Source organism: Corvus moneduloides, chromosome 16 (genome assembly GCF_009650955.1).
Source record: "Corvus moneduloides isolate bCorMon1 chromosome 16, bCorMon1.pri, whole genome shotgun sequence".
Lineage (NCBI taxonomy): Eukaryota > Metazoa > Chordata > Aves > Passeriformes > Corvidae > Corvus > Corvus moneduloides.
In genome coordinates this window covers 17096581-17109885 of record NC_045491.1, presented here as the reverse complement: position 1 = coordinate 17109885, position 13305 = coordinate 17096581, and the positions used below count along the sequence as shown (strand labels likewise).

General features: G+C 60.0%; 1 protein-coding gene across 1 annotated transcript in view; it reads right to left on the bottom strand.

Annotated features, from left to right (window-relative positions):
- NTN3 (netrin 3) overlaps window positions 1-5491 on the bottom strand; it is a 33337-nt gene extending 27846 nt beyond the window's left edge. The window contains exon 1 of the mRNA XM_032126274.1: window positions 4887-5491. The gene's annotated coding sequence lies outside the window, so the exon portion shown is untranslated. The remainder of the gene's footprint in view (window positions 1-4886) is intronic.
- Between the last annotated feature and the right edge of the window lie 7814 nt (window positions 5492-13305).

Below are 13305 nucleotides of genomic sequence, written 5' to 3'. Positions count from 1 at the left end.
TGATCCCAGGACCTTTGCAGCACAGGAGCAGCCTTCTCTAATTAAAGTGGAGGGGAAGGCACGAGTGGTGCTTTGCTGTTGGAAAAATGTGGGCTTAGAGGGCAGGTGGTGGCTAAAGCTGAGCAGCCAGCACTGCCCTGGAAGGGGAGGGGAAAAGCCCAAGGAACGACAGGGGAATGGTGCTGCCCTCCTGCCAGGGACCTGTGCTGCTCCCCCAGGCTGGTGCCCCTGCACCAGTGCTGCTGCCATGGTGCAGCCAGCAGCGTTTCTCCTCCAGGCCAGGACAGCAGGGTGTGGGTGGGACTTGCTTCACTCGAGGAAAAGACGTGGCCTTACTTGGAACTGGTTGAGATGGGAACGGCTGGTTGCCGTGAGGTGCTGCATCGCCCTGTGCACAGAGATAAGGTCCTGGGTGCCAGCGTGGGGCAGGGACGGAGCCACCCACCCGCATGGGGTACAAATACGCACAGCAAAAGCCATGGATCAGGAGGCAGAGATTCCTGGGGCAAGGACCAAAGAACCTGAGTACTTGAGGGGGACCAACAACAAAGACTCTTTGCTAAGACTGGTCCAGGAGGACTGCTCGTTCCTGAACTGTGTCATCCCCAGTAAAGCCCACCAGCACCTCAGATGCCCTCTGAGAAGGAAGCCACTGGGGGGGGGGGGGGGGGGGTGGGACAGGACCCAAAGCAGAACAGGAATGATGTGCTCAGAGAAGCTGAAACCAGGCACAAGTGACCAGAACATATCCCTTAACCAGGGTATATCTGCTACTACAACCTGCACATTTTCACCTTGTTACAGGCCCTTTGTAGCGAGGGCATCTGCACTCCCTTGCCATACATGCTGTGGGAGCAAAACCCCTGCAGCTCTGCCCCAGCCTATGAACAAGATCCATCCTGGGAGGCTGCCAGCATCCCTGGATACCCAGGTCCCTCTCCCACCATGCCGATGCCAGCTGGGGGAAGCTTAATTCCTCCACCCAACAAACAGAATCAGGCCCAAACTCTGCTCCGGCCATGGATAAATCATTCCATGTGTTTCTGGGATATAAAAACACAGCCGAGAAGTATTTAAAGTGAAAGGAAAAACTCCACAGAGCCAAGGTACTGGTCCGGCTCAGCTTTCCAGAGGGAGGGAGCGTGCGCTGGGAGGGGCTGGAGGGATGCGGTGTGGCTGGGAGTGCTAATCGCCTTCCCAGCCGCTAATGGAGCAACCGGTGCCCACTTGGGACATGGCTAATGGCACAGAGGAGATGCCTCACTTTCCTTTACAAGCTTCCTCATTTCTCCTGATATTTAAGTATCAGAAGCTTCTGAGTGCTTATGGCCCCACATCCGCAGGGCTGCCCACTCCACGCAGCCCCTTGGGCTCTCAGCCCCCTGCACGCACAGCTCAGGGGGGCAATTACACAGCAGCATCTTCCTGCAGCAGGCACTGCAGGTGATGGATATTGCAATGCACTCTTGGCAGGTCGGAGCCAGAATTACACAAGCCATCCGATCCCCCGGCGGTGCCAGGAGACGCGTACAAATTACACTGCACACAGGAAAGGATGGGCCAGATTCTGACCTCAGTGCTTTGGCATCAGCCCGAAGTAACTCCATTCACACCGGGCCAAACCAAGACGTAAGCAACTCCATTCAAATTTACACTGGCATACCTGTGGTCAGGATCTGGCCTGGCTTGAATTAGTTGCAGCCTGATGTTACAAAAGGCAGAAACGGAGCCCAGATTTCCAAGGTTATCGAAAACAACCAAAAAATAAAAGAAAAAATAAATCCACCATAAAGCAAACAGTCCCCAGGCTACTCTACTACATGGAGCTGTCAAATGCAGGATGCTCGGACACATCCCTGCTCACCAGTTTCAGTAACTCATAAGCCACGCTGACCACAGGAAGGAGAGACCAACACCCAGCATGAGTGTCCTGCTGGGCCCCCCGTGCCCACTCCTATCACCACTGGCCCTGGGCGGAGGTGGCCCCGCTCCCGGGAGAGGAGACTTCAGCATAGTATCACCCATGTGAGGCAGACCTGAATCCATTTTGCTGCAACGCTCTTGTGTCTCCCAGCTAGTGCAAACTGGAGATCTCCTAAAGCTTCCAATGCAGCAGCAGCTCGAGGAGGCATTTGGAGCAGGGCAAGCAAGCACTGCCTGGATGTGTTTGCACTCGATGGTCCTTGTGGTTCCCTTTAAACTCAGGGTGTTCTATGATTTTTTTTCTGCCCGATTTATTAACCTCTACTGCATCTTGACCAGTTCATTGTTTTACCCGACTCTAACCCCACCTCAGTCTCCTGAACCCCTTTGTGCATTTCTACCACAGTGCTTGGCTCTATTGCGTGGTCTCAGCAGCATCCCTCAAGGTGCAGAGGGTTTTCCTCCCACTACTCCCAGTGGATGCAAGGGACTCACAGTTCCAGTCCAGAAGTCCTCATTGCTTCCACCCCTATCTACTCCATATGAGAATAAAGTGGTCTGGTTTCCATAACATCCCTCATTGCATTTTCACAACATGCCGGGCACAGATGTTGAAAATAGTCTGGATGAATATTTAAAATGGTATTCAGAGATGACAACATTTGGCCGGCTTTGAAAGATCTCTCACATCGGGCAGAGGATGGCTCACAACAACAGGCTGGAAACACACTGCACTTTGACATCTCATTTTTTTTACCCCCACTCTGGCTATTGGTACGATATTTCATGCCCCTGGTGTCCCACAGTCTGTTATTGCTTGAGTGCCAGCCAAGCCTGCAGCATTAGGAAGAAGCTGTCACGTACGTTTTTAAACATCACGGGGCAAAGCGGAATATGGAAAATCTGTCGCGTTTCCATACCGAGCACAAGTGTCCTGCGCAGGCTCAGGGAGGGGCTCGAAGGGGCACAAAATAATTGCTTCCTTATGGAGCAGGGCCTGACTAACCAGGGTGGGGGAACGGGGCAGAGGTGCTGCCTCAACACCCTTGACACGGTGGGCTGCTTCCCTACTGAAGACATCTCAGCACATGCCCCAAGGTGTGCATTGATGCTCCTCTCCTTCTTCAGGCCTGGGGAAACCCTCTCTCGGAGTCACACCTCTGCCAGCAGCCAGCCAAGGTGGGACCTCCATTCTGTCCAATGCAGACTGAAGACACCATCGTTCTGGTGTTCAGAGAGCAGAGGAAACGCTCCTCAGCCTCGACGCCTAGCACCTTGCATTTGTGGTGAGCATCTTGCACTCAGCTGCTTCCCTAGGCCAGGCTTCTCTCTTCCAGAGCCTGCAGTCACACATCAGCTCCTTCCCAACCTGGCATTACACCTGCCCTCTTCTCTGCAGGGACTTACCTTCCTTCCACACACAGGTGGAAGAGGAAGGGGTGTTGGGATCCTTGCAGCCCACCCTGCTCTGGGACTGCTGGATCTCTTGTCCCCTCATCAGCCCGCTCCAAACAGGTGTCAGAACAGCACAGCAGCTCCCTCTGTTTTGTAAATGGGATATTGCAGAAAAAGAGAAAAAAAGTTGCCCTCCATCCATCCAAACACCTTGGAGGGTGTTTCCAGCACACAGCTGAAGCCACATCCCTCTCCACCAGTTCCAGTTACAGACGGCTCTAGCCTCTCCTGGCTCTGAGAGACGGGCAACAGCAAAGTTGGCCGGGGAAGAAGGATCTGTGGCATTTCCAGCCATGCAGGATGTGCACATCCAGGTCTACGCTCAGTATTGTCTCAGCCTGGCTGCAGGTCCAACACAAATGGCACGGATGGAGGTGGGGATGCTCAGCCTGGCTTACATCCCATACATTCATGGGATGAGCTCCCTGAGACAGGAGTATGCCTGCCCAAGTGCTGCCCAGATGAGCATCAAGCCAGCAGGACCACTGCACTGCCAGAGGAGCTCGTGCTCCTGCCCACGGGGCCTTCCTCACCCACCGTGCTTGGCGACGCAGCAGCTTGCCAAGAACCACGTCCCCATCACACCAGTTAGTCCTCATCCCAAGAAAGGTATTTCCACCCACACACTCTCCAGTGGGCCAGGGAAGCTGTGGGTAGGATGGCGTTCTGAGGAAATGAGGCTTCAGCAGCTCCAAGAGAGGAAAGCAAAAGCAAACCCACCAAACGCAGCCCAGCTTCCCTTCTTCCCGTGAAGCCGCCTGCTCGCACGTTCACTAGCCAGAGCTCTCACCCCAGCCGTGGCTCAGGGATCGGGTGCTGGGGGTGCCGAGGGTCTCACCCAGCCTGGCCCCAGAACCGCAATGGAGCTGAACACATCCCACGGGAGCCGTTTCCAAAGGGAACCGACCCTCTGAGCCACCCCGCAGGGAGGTCTCTTGGGGCAGCCGTGCTGGGAAGGGACCAGTGATGGACCCAAGCCTGGGATGGTGACAAGGGCGATGCCACCCGTCAAGGTGGCTTTGTGCGGCGGAGCCCTCCACAGGCGGAGAAGGGCCTCGGTGGGAGCGGCGTGCGTGCCTCGTGCCCGGTCAGCCGGGGCTGGCACCGCGGGCTCGGCCTGGCAGGGCTCCCGCCGCTGCCCGCACCGCACCCGCACTGAGCAGGGCCGGGACTCCGCCGGGCTGCGGCACTGCGGGGCCCCGTACAGCGCCGAGAACCCCCGAGCCGGCTCTGCGGGGCGGTGGCAGCGAGCCGGGCCGGGCCGGGCCGAGCCGGGCCGGAGCGCTGAGCGGCGGCGGCCGGAGCTGCCCGGGGACGGGAGCGGGGCTCGGCGGCGGGCGGGCGGCCCCACCGCGGGGACGTCCCGTTCTCGGCGGTGAAAGGATGGAAAGGGAAATAAAGGGAGGGTGAGTGCGGGGGGAGAGGGAGGAATAAAAAGCAACGAGGGAGGGAGCGGCGGGGAGGAGAGCGGGAGCCCGGAGCGCCGGGAAGTTGGGAGCGCAGCTTACCGCGGCCGGGCAGGTAGCGGGGCCGGTCTGGGCGACAGGTCCGGGAGCGGCGGCGAGAGGAGCCGGGGCCGCGGCGGGGCGGACGGCGGGCAGGGGTAGCTCCTTCCCGGTGCTGGCCGCAGCACGAAGAAAGGAAAAAAAGTGAAGAAAAGGGTGGTGGGGGGAAAGCAATGATAACAAATTTCCAGGGAATTGTGCGTCGGGGACAAAATAAAGCGAAATAGTGGAAAGCGGGAGCGCTGCTCCCGGCGGTGCGGGCGGGTCCCAGCGCCGTGCCCGCAGCCGGCCGCGCTCCCGCCCGCTCCACCGTACCGCCCGCGGCTGCTTCGGCTGCGGGAGGGAGGGGGGAGGCGGCAGGGGAGGGCGAAAAGGAGAGGAAAGGGAAAAAAAAAAAAACCCCTTAAAAAAAAAAAAAAAAAAAAAACACCAAAAACCAAACCGAAAAGAAAAGCAAGAATTGGAGAAACTGAGCCCCAACCGCCGCCTGGACGCGGAGTAAAAAGGCTCCAATAAATCCCGGGTTGAAAAGAAGGGAAAAGTCACCTCCCCGAGGAAATCAGAAGCAGATTTCGAGCCATTTAATCACATGCAGGGAGGTGTGTGCGTGTGCGCCGCCCGCCGCCGCTGCCAGCCCTGCCTCCGCCCTCCGCCCCGCCGGCAGCCCAGCGGGCAGGGCCGGAGCCGGGCGGGAAGCGGGGCCGCCCCGAGCCCTCCCGCCGGCCAGCGCCGCGGGGGTCCCGGTGGCCGCGGTCCCACCTGCCACCCGGCCAGCCCCGCCGCATCCCGGGAGTTCGCTCGGCCCGCAGCGGGTCCATCCCCGCGGAGTGCGGGTGGCTGCGGGCCGGAGCCCACCACGCCGAGGGCTCAGCGGTGCCGCGGTCAAGGCAGCTGGTTATTCTCCCTCTGCTTCGCAAAGCAAATGAGGCATTTACCAGGAGGGAGCATCTCCTCTTATGGAGGAGGCTGGAGTCTCCGCTCCATCCCGTGGTGCAGGGACTTTTCACGCGCTGTTGCACCACAGTCGCCCTGATTTTTGGGTAGGGAGAGAGAGAAGCGGGGCACTTCCGTGCCCAGCACAGCTGCCTCCGGCCTGGTCCCGGGGGGCTGCTCCGCTATCCCCAGGCCACCTGCGAGCGGGGCACGAAAAAGGTGAAACTAATTTAATCAGTTTGTGCGAGGCGGTGGAGGAGAGCAGGAAACCCGGACCTGGATTCCCTCCTGCACTGGGGCCGCGTTCACAGCCCTGCAGCCCCCACATCTGCCAGTTTGGCCTGGGGAACATCCTCTTGTAAAAGCCCTTGCAATGGATGTGAGGACTGAAGACAGCACCGGAGGTGGGAAGAAGGGCAAGGTGCCAGCACAGTGCCCACCCGTTACGTTCAAAGCCCCCACCCACCATCACCCCACTCCCGGGGGACTCCCGGTTACCCACATCCTGTTGCTCTGGGGCAGCAGGTTGCAGGAGCAGCTCTCCCAGCCGGCTGGCAGATGCTCGCTGAAGGAGCAGACCCCAGCTGGCTGCGAGCCCCAGGGGAATTGCTGTTTGCTGCTCTCTGCCTTGTTGCACTAAACATGTTTCTCCCCCTATTCCAGCAGCGGGGACGTGGATAAACAAGGGTAAAGCCACCAGGTGACAGGACAGAGGAGACCCAGGCCATGAGCAGGGGAACATCAAGGCTCCAAGTCCAGTGCTACAGGTGTCTTGTAGCCCCCCTGTCTCTCTCAGGGACACTTGTGCATTTGGAGAGCTGGGCAGTCAAGACAGAAGCCACAAAAGCAGCCCCAATGCAGATCCCAGATGAGAAGCAAGTGCAGGACCAGTGTTTGCTTTGCGTGGGATCAGATCAGACTGCAGGGCAGAGCAAGGGCCAGGGTTGTCAGGACAGTGTGGGTGGCACCAGGGACAGGCTGGGATGATGAAGGCAGTAGGGCACAATGGGGCATGGCTAGAAGATCCCAAAGTGACACAAAGCAGGAATTGTCCAAGGGATGGACCAGAAGGCTTTTTCCTCACCAGGAAACACAAGGACAACCATGAACATGAGCTGTGATACTGAGCCAGCCTGGCCTGGCTGCTCCAGGGTGGTGCTGAGCTGGGGGGGGCTGCATCATCACAACCTCAGTGCTGCTGTTTTCACACCCATTGGACCCCCACCATCCTGTGACCCAAACATGATGTTAGAAGTCCTGGCCACTGTATGGAAAAGTTTGGGGACTGCTGTCCACAGGCCTCACATCAGTGAAAGCCCAGCTGAGATGGACAGAAGCTGTTTCCTGAATCCCTGTTTCCCCTGTTCCCTCTTTGCAGGATGGAGAGCCTGAGAGAAAGATGTGAATCGGGGTTTGGCAAATGGGAGTGCTACAGACATTAGCAGGGATGGAACACTCACTGAGGCAGGAATCAGACTGTGAGACCCTGTTGGTGTTCCTCAGCATGCTGACATCACCCAGTGCTCACTGCCTTCCTGGGCAGATCTGTCAGGGCTGGGAGGAGGAGAAGGCAAGCACGCTGTGTGGTTTGTCACCCCGCTGTCTGCAGGAAGCTCTGTCCGTTGCAAGCTCCCATTCTGTATCCATTCCTGCTCCCTGTGCCTCATGAAGGCACAGCACTTGGTGCCAGCCAGGCCTCCCAGTCAACAAAGGATTGCTGAAAGGACACAGACATCCACAAGCTGTTGGAGCAAAAGCACCGGCACCAAGTCAGCTGGGGCAGATACAGAGTTGTAGAATGGGTTGGAGGGACCTTAAAAGATCCTCCAGTCCAATCGCACAGCAGGGATATCTTTCACTAGACCAAATTGCTCAGGCCCCCATTCAAACTTGAGCACTTTCAGGGACAGTCCAGCCACAGCTTGTCTGGGCACCCTGTGCCAGGCCCTCACCACCCTCACAGGGAAGAATTCCTTCCCAATACCCCATCTAACCCTGCCCTCTGGCAGTGGGAAGCCATTCTCCCTTGTCCTGTCACTGCAAAGTCCCTCTCCAGCTCTGTTGGAGCTACTTTAGGAATTGGAAGGGTCTCTAAAGCCTTTCTGGAGCCATCTGTCCCCCAGGCTGATGCCCCCTCCTGCCCTCTGTACCTCGCCCCCCTTCCCTCCCCCTGCAGCACACGATCAAAGCCCTGCAGAGGACTCTCTTGGCCATTGCCTTCTGCCCACAGAGCGGCTTGGACCCAGCACCGGACACCCCCGAGCCCCCAGACACCCCTCTGAGCCCCCGGACACCCCCGAGCCTCCGGACACCCCCCGAGGCCCCGGACACCCCTCTGAGCCTCTGGACACCCCCCTGAGCCCCCGGACACCCCTCTGAGCCCCCGGACACCCCCGAGCCCCCAGACACCCCCCCGAGCCCCCGGACACCCCTCTGAGCCCGCGGACACCCCTCTGAGCCTCCGGACACCCCCCTGAGCCCCCGGACACCCCCCGAGGCCCCAGACACCCCTCTGAACCTCCGGACACCCCCCTGAGCCCCCAGACACCCCCCCGAGCCCCCGGACACCCCTCTGAGCCCCCGGACACCCCCGAGCCTCCGGACACCCCCCGAGCTCCCGGACACCCCCCCGAGTCCCCGGACACCCCTCTGAGCCCCCGGACACCCCCGAGCCCCCGGACACCCCCTCTGAGCCCCCGGACACCCCCCCGAGCCCCCGGACACCCCCCGAGCCTCCAGACACCCCCCGAGTCCCCGGACACCCCCGAGCCTCCAGACACCCCTCTGAGCCCCCGGACACCCCCGAGCCTCCGGACACCCCCCCGAGCCCCCGGACACCCTCGAGCCCCCGGACACCCCTCTGAGCCTTCGGACACCCCCCTGAGCCCCCGGACACCCCCGAGCCCCCGGTCACCCCTCTGAGCCCCCGGACACCCCTCTGAGCCCCCGGACACCCCCGAGCCCCCGGTCACCCCTCTGAGCCCCCGGACACCCCCCTGAGCCCCCGGACACCCCTCTGAGCCCCCGGACACCCCCGAGCCCCCGGTCACCCCTCTGAGCCCCCGGACACCCCCTGAGCCCCGGACACCCCTCTGAGCCCCCGGACACCCCTCTGAGCCCCGGACACCCCCCTGAGCCCCCGGACACCCCTCTGAGCCCCCGGACACCCCCCGGGCCTCCGGACACCCCCCGGGCCTCCGGACACCCCCCGGGCCTCCCTTGGTCGGTGCGCGGCGCTCGCGCGCCCCCTGCCGGCCCCGCCGCTCCAGCGCGGGGTCCCCGCTCCGCACCGGGGCCGGGCTCGGCCGCCGGCGACGGGCGCGGGATGAGCGGTGATACCGGGGCCCGGCACCCCGCGGCTCGCTCGCTTGCCAGAGGATTCCAGCTGTAATCCAGCGCCCAGCCCCGCCGAGGAAGGAGAGCGGGCAGCACCGGCCCCATCCCGGTGTGTCGGAACGGCTCCTTGGGGTGGAGGCTCGTGTTCCCAGACAAGCAGGGAAGAGACCCTACCTGCTGCCTCCCCACGTCGTTCTTTAACCTCCTCACTGGAGAAGGAAGAGGTTTACTGCCAGAAGGGAGGACTCTTTCCTTTGCCTGGTCCCACAGGCCCCTCTCCCAGTGCAGTAAGAGAGAGGGATCCCATTTCAGCCACTGGGTCATCTTTAGGATGACTCCATAATTCTCATGTTTCCCTTCTTTCTGTGCTATTTACTCTTCCGAGGGCACCTCACCTGCCTCCCTTTTGGGACTATCAGTCTCCTGACAGGCACATCTCTCTTCCCACCCTGTGCTCAGAGTCTGTTCCCACACATGGTTTCTTCTGGAGTGCAGGTCACAGCAGCTGTTCCCAGGAACTGAAATGTGGCCTTGCAGGGAGGTACAGACACCCTCCTCGTGGGGTGTGCTTTGCCCAAGGCATGCTGCCGTCACACCAGTGGCTTGGGGCTCATCTGAGCCTCAGCAGCCCTTGGGGGTCTGTTCCCTGCACCCTGACTCTCGTGCTCACCACCAGCCTTCCTGCAGGCCCAGTGCATCCATGGTGCATTTGGGTCCCTCCTCTTGCTCTGCACAGCCAGGGAACAGAGATGTCCTGGGCTACCTCCCCAGCCTGGGGTCCAGATGCTGGCAGCATCCAGGGTTTGAGCACTGTGGGGATATGGGGACAGCCCAAACAGGCCCTCCCTGGGGACCAGCAGCCCTGCTCTGCACCACAACAGCTCTTCTCTGCCGCCCAGAAAGGTCAATAGGGGCAAGTCACCCTGGTGGAGACAGGGTCTCTTTGTTGAAAGGTGTGCAGTGAGTGTGGCTTGGGGAAAAGGAACCAACAAACCCCAGCATGTAACTGCATATAACACATAGAACCACTGCACTGACAGTGTGTGGGCTTTGCCCTGCCCTGCCCTGCTCACCCCAGCGTGAACATCGCACAGGTCAGGCACAGCGCTGGAGCTTCAGCCCCAGGCCAAGGTGGGGCAGCCCAGGGGACTGCAGTCCTCTAGCAAGGTGGAGCCGGGCAAGGCTGGAGAGAACCTGCAGCAGTGTGTGCTGAGGCCATGTTCTGGTGTCGTTGCCATTCGCGGTCTTGGGCTGGGGGATGCTGTAGAAAGACGCTGCAGAGGCCAAGGACAATGTGCAAGACGGCCCCCAAACACGCTCCATTTGCCCGGGAAGTGGCAGGTCTGCAGGCACTCCAGCTCCTGCTCTTCTAGCACATCTTCAGCTCTATATTGTCACCCTGTGGCTACTTTTAGCCCATGGCAAAGGGACTTGCATGTCCCTGCTCACAGTGAAAACATTCCTGGCCAATGCCGAATGTGATGAGCGTGTGCCCCCTATCCAGCAAGCAGCTGGGGTCAGGAACTGATTTTGTGCCTCTTTCTCTCTCATCAGCTTCCTGAGCTGCAAGACCTAAGCCTGGCCCTCTCCTGAGCACGCTTTGGTTCATCTTTAACTGCTTCCATTCCCGCATCACTGCCGTGGCTGTGTGTGCAGACGGCCTAAGAATGTCACCCCCACACCTTACACTCCCGTCTGTGCTCTGCAGTGACCGCTACGGCACCTGCATGTTCCTTCCCCACGGCAGGCAAAGGGACAAGCGTGTCCCCAAGGGCGCGATCGCAGCAGCCGCGGGACCGTCGAGCCCCGGGGAGCGGCGGGTGCGATCCCGGCCCGGCCCGGCCCGGCCCGGCCCGGCGGCCGCGAGGTGGAGCCGCTCCCCCGCAGCTGGGGCCGCTCGCTCTTCGCCGGGGAGAGGCTCCGGCAGCCGGGAGCGAGCGGATCGGAGCAGCGGGATAAGCCGGTCCCACGCGGGCGCTGAGAGTCGAGTGTGTGTTCCCATGGGCAGGAGGATGCTGCGCCTGCCCTGTTGCCATCGGGGGAAGGGTGCTGTGCTTGTCACAAGTGGGAGGATGCTGTGCGTGTCTCGCACGCCTTATGCCACGGCAGGAGCCTCGGGATGCTCTCGGGGCAACGGCGCCTCTCAAGGATGCACAGCTGCCCGCCAGCAGCACCTCTGCTGAGCGGGATTATGTGGATGCAGAGTGAGGGTTTCTCCTGAGAAACATCTCACCTGAATTTTAAGAGCTGTTTTCCAGGGGCCCAAGTGCTGTTCAGGGCCCGGAAGTCAGAAGCAAAGTTTAGCTTTAGCACAAGGGGCTCTTTTAATAAACCTCATCAGCTACCACAACATCCTCATGTGCTGAGGACCCCGCTTCCGTCTGCTCCGGTTTCCCGGCTCCAATCGTTGTGCGGGGATCGGAAGGACTTGGGCGGTGCTCTCTCGCACCGGAGGAATGTGAGCCCTGCCGGCTGGCAGATAACACCTCGTCCGCAGCGTTCGAGGAGCAGGCGTCCGCCGCAGAACGATGTTGCAATCGGAGCACAGCGTGTGCCTGGTGCTTCAGGGGTGTTCCCAGCGAGACACCAGGGGAGGAGGTCCACAAACTTGCCTGGCAGATGGAGGCTGTCCTGCGTGAGCCGGGAGCAGCTTGCTAGGCAGCCTCTGGCATGGCTGGGGTTGAGGTTTGGCTGGCGTCGTTTGCTCCAAACCAATTCAGTATTTGGGTAGATTTGGGCTGGGATTCCAGAGAGCCTCAGCAGCTTGGGCTGTGCTTCTGCTGCTCAGCTGGGCACGGCATGGGGGGCCCTTGGTTGCCCGAGGGTTGGGGGCCCCAGCCTGCTGCTGGGACCATGAGTTGCAGCCCATGTCTCCAAGGCAGCAGGGCTTGCTGCTGCTCAAACTTGCCTCCAGCAGCTCCTGTGTCTCCAGAGCCTGCCCAGTTGCAAGCAGCAGCAGCTACTGTGATATAAACAAATCCCTGTTTTTTGAAGTGGTGGTGGGATTGAAGTGCCTGCTTCCTTGTCCTCTTTGGGAGTGCAGGCACATGGGCAGGCCCGTAGGGATGAAGGCAATTCACAGCCCCAAACTTGCCAGAGCTCCTGGAGTGTTTGGACAACGCTCTCAGCCACATGGTGGGAACGTTGGGGTGTCCTGTGCAGGGCCGGGAGTTGGACTCCATGTTTGGGGGCCATTTCCAGCTCAGGAGATTCTGTGATTCTGTGAATTCCTGTGAGGCAGCAGAAGCGTGAGCATATGGTCAAATGCACGCGTCTGCACTTCTCCAGTCCTCCGGATTGTGTGGGGAGGTCATCCCTCCACTGCCTCTGCTGATGATCTGGGGCTGAGCTCCCAGTGAGGGAGGAGCCCAGGGGGTCCATTGGTGTAGCCATGTCAGAGCAGGTGGCACAGGCCTTCCTGAATCAACTGAAGGCCTTTGTCTGAAGCTGTCCTGAAAATGAGTCTTTCTGAAAGGTGGTGGTGGTACCTGGCTGGCAGCCAGATGGCTGGGGGAAGAAGGGGTATTGAGAGGAAGGGCTGGAACAAAGGGCTGGGAAGGAGGGACCAGGGTGAACAGTGAGAGAAGGAAGGCAGGAGAGGAGAGGTGGGAGGGAGGGAAGGGAAAGAAGCTCATAGGAAAACATGGTGTGAAGAGGGAGAGAAGGACGGTTTGGGGGGTTGGGGGGAAGAGAAACACACAGAGAGTTTTGTAACAACTTAAATTCATTCCAGACAATGTCCAAGGAGCTCTGGCAGCACGGGTTGAAACTAACCCTGCCTTTGATTTTATGAGTTCATTATATGTTGTTTGGGACAGTGATTCATGCATCTTGGCTGCTTCACATTTTCCCTTGTGTCACAAATGAAGAGGGGACCACGAGATGGATTCTTTGGATGGAAAGTATTCCCTCAATTGTTAGGTAGATGTCTCTGCCATCCAGAGACCCCAGGAGAGTGGTCTCCTGGGTTGCCCCAGCTCCCTGCACAGCACACACAACCTCTGTGCCTCGTGTCTTGCTCCCTCTTAAAGGGAAAGCACTGGGAATGGCTGGGCAGAAGGAGGTGAGAAGATGCCCAGTGGTGGCCACGTATGTTCTGCGCCTGCCCTTTGCTGCAAAACCCAGAATGGGCCAGAGGATGGACCACTGGGAC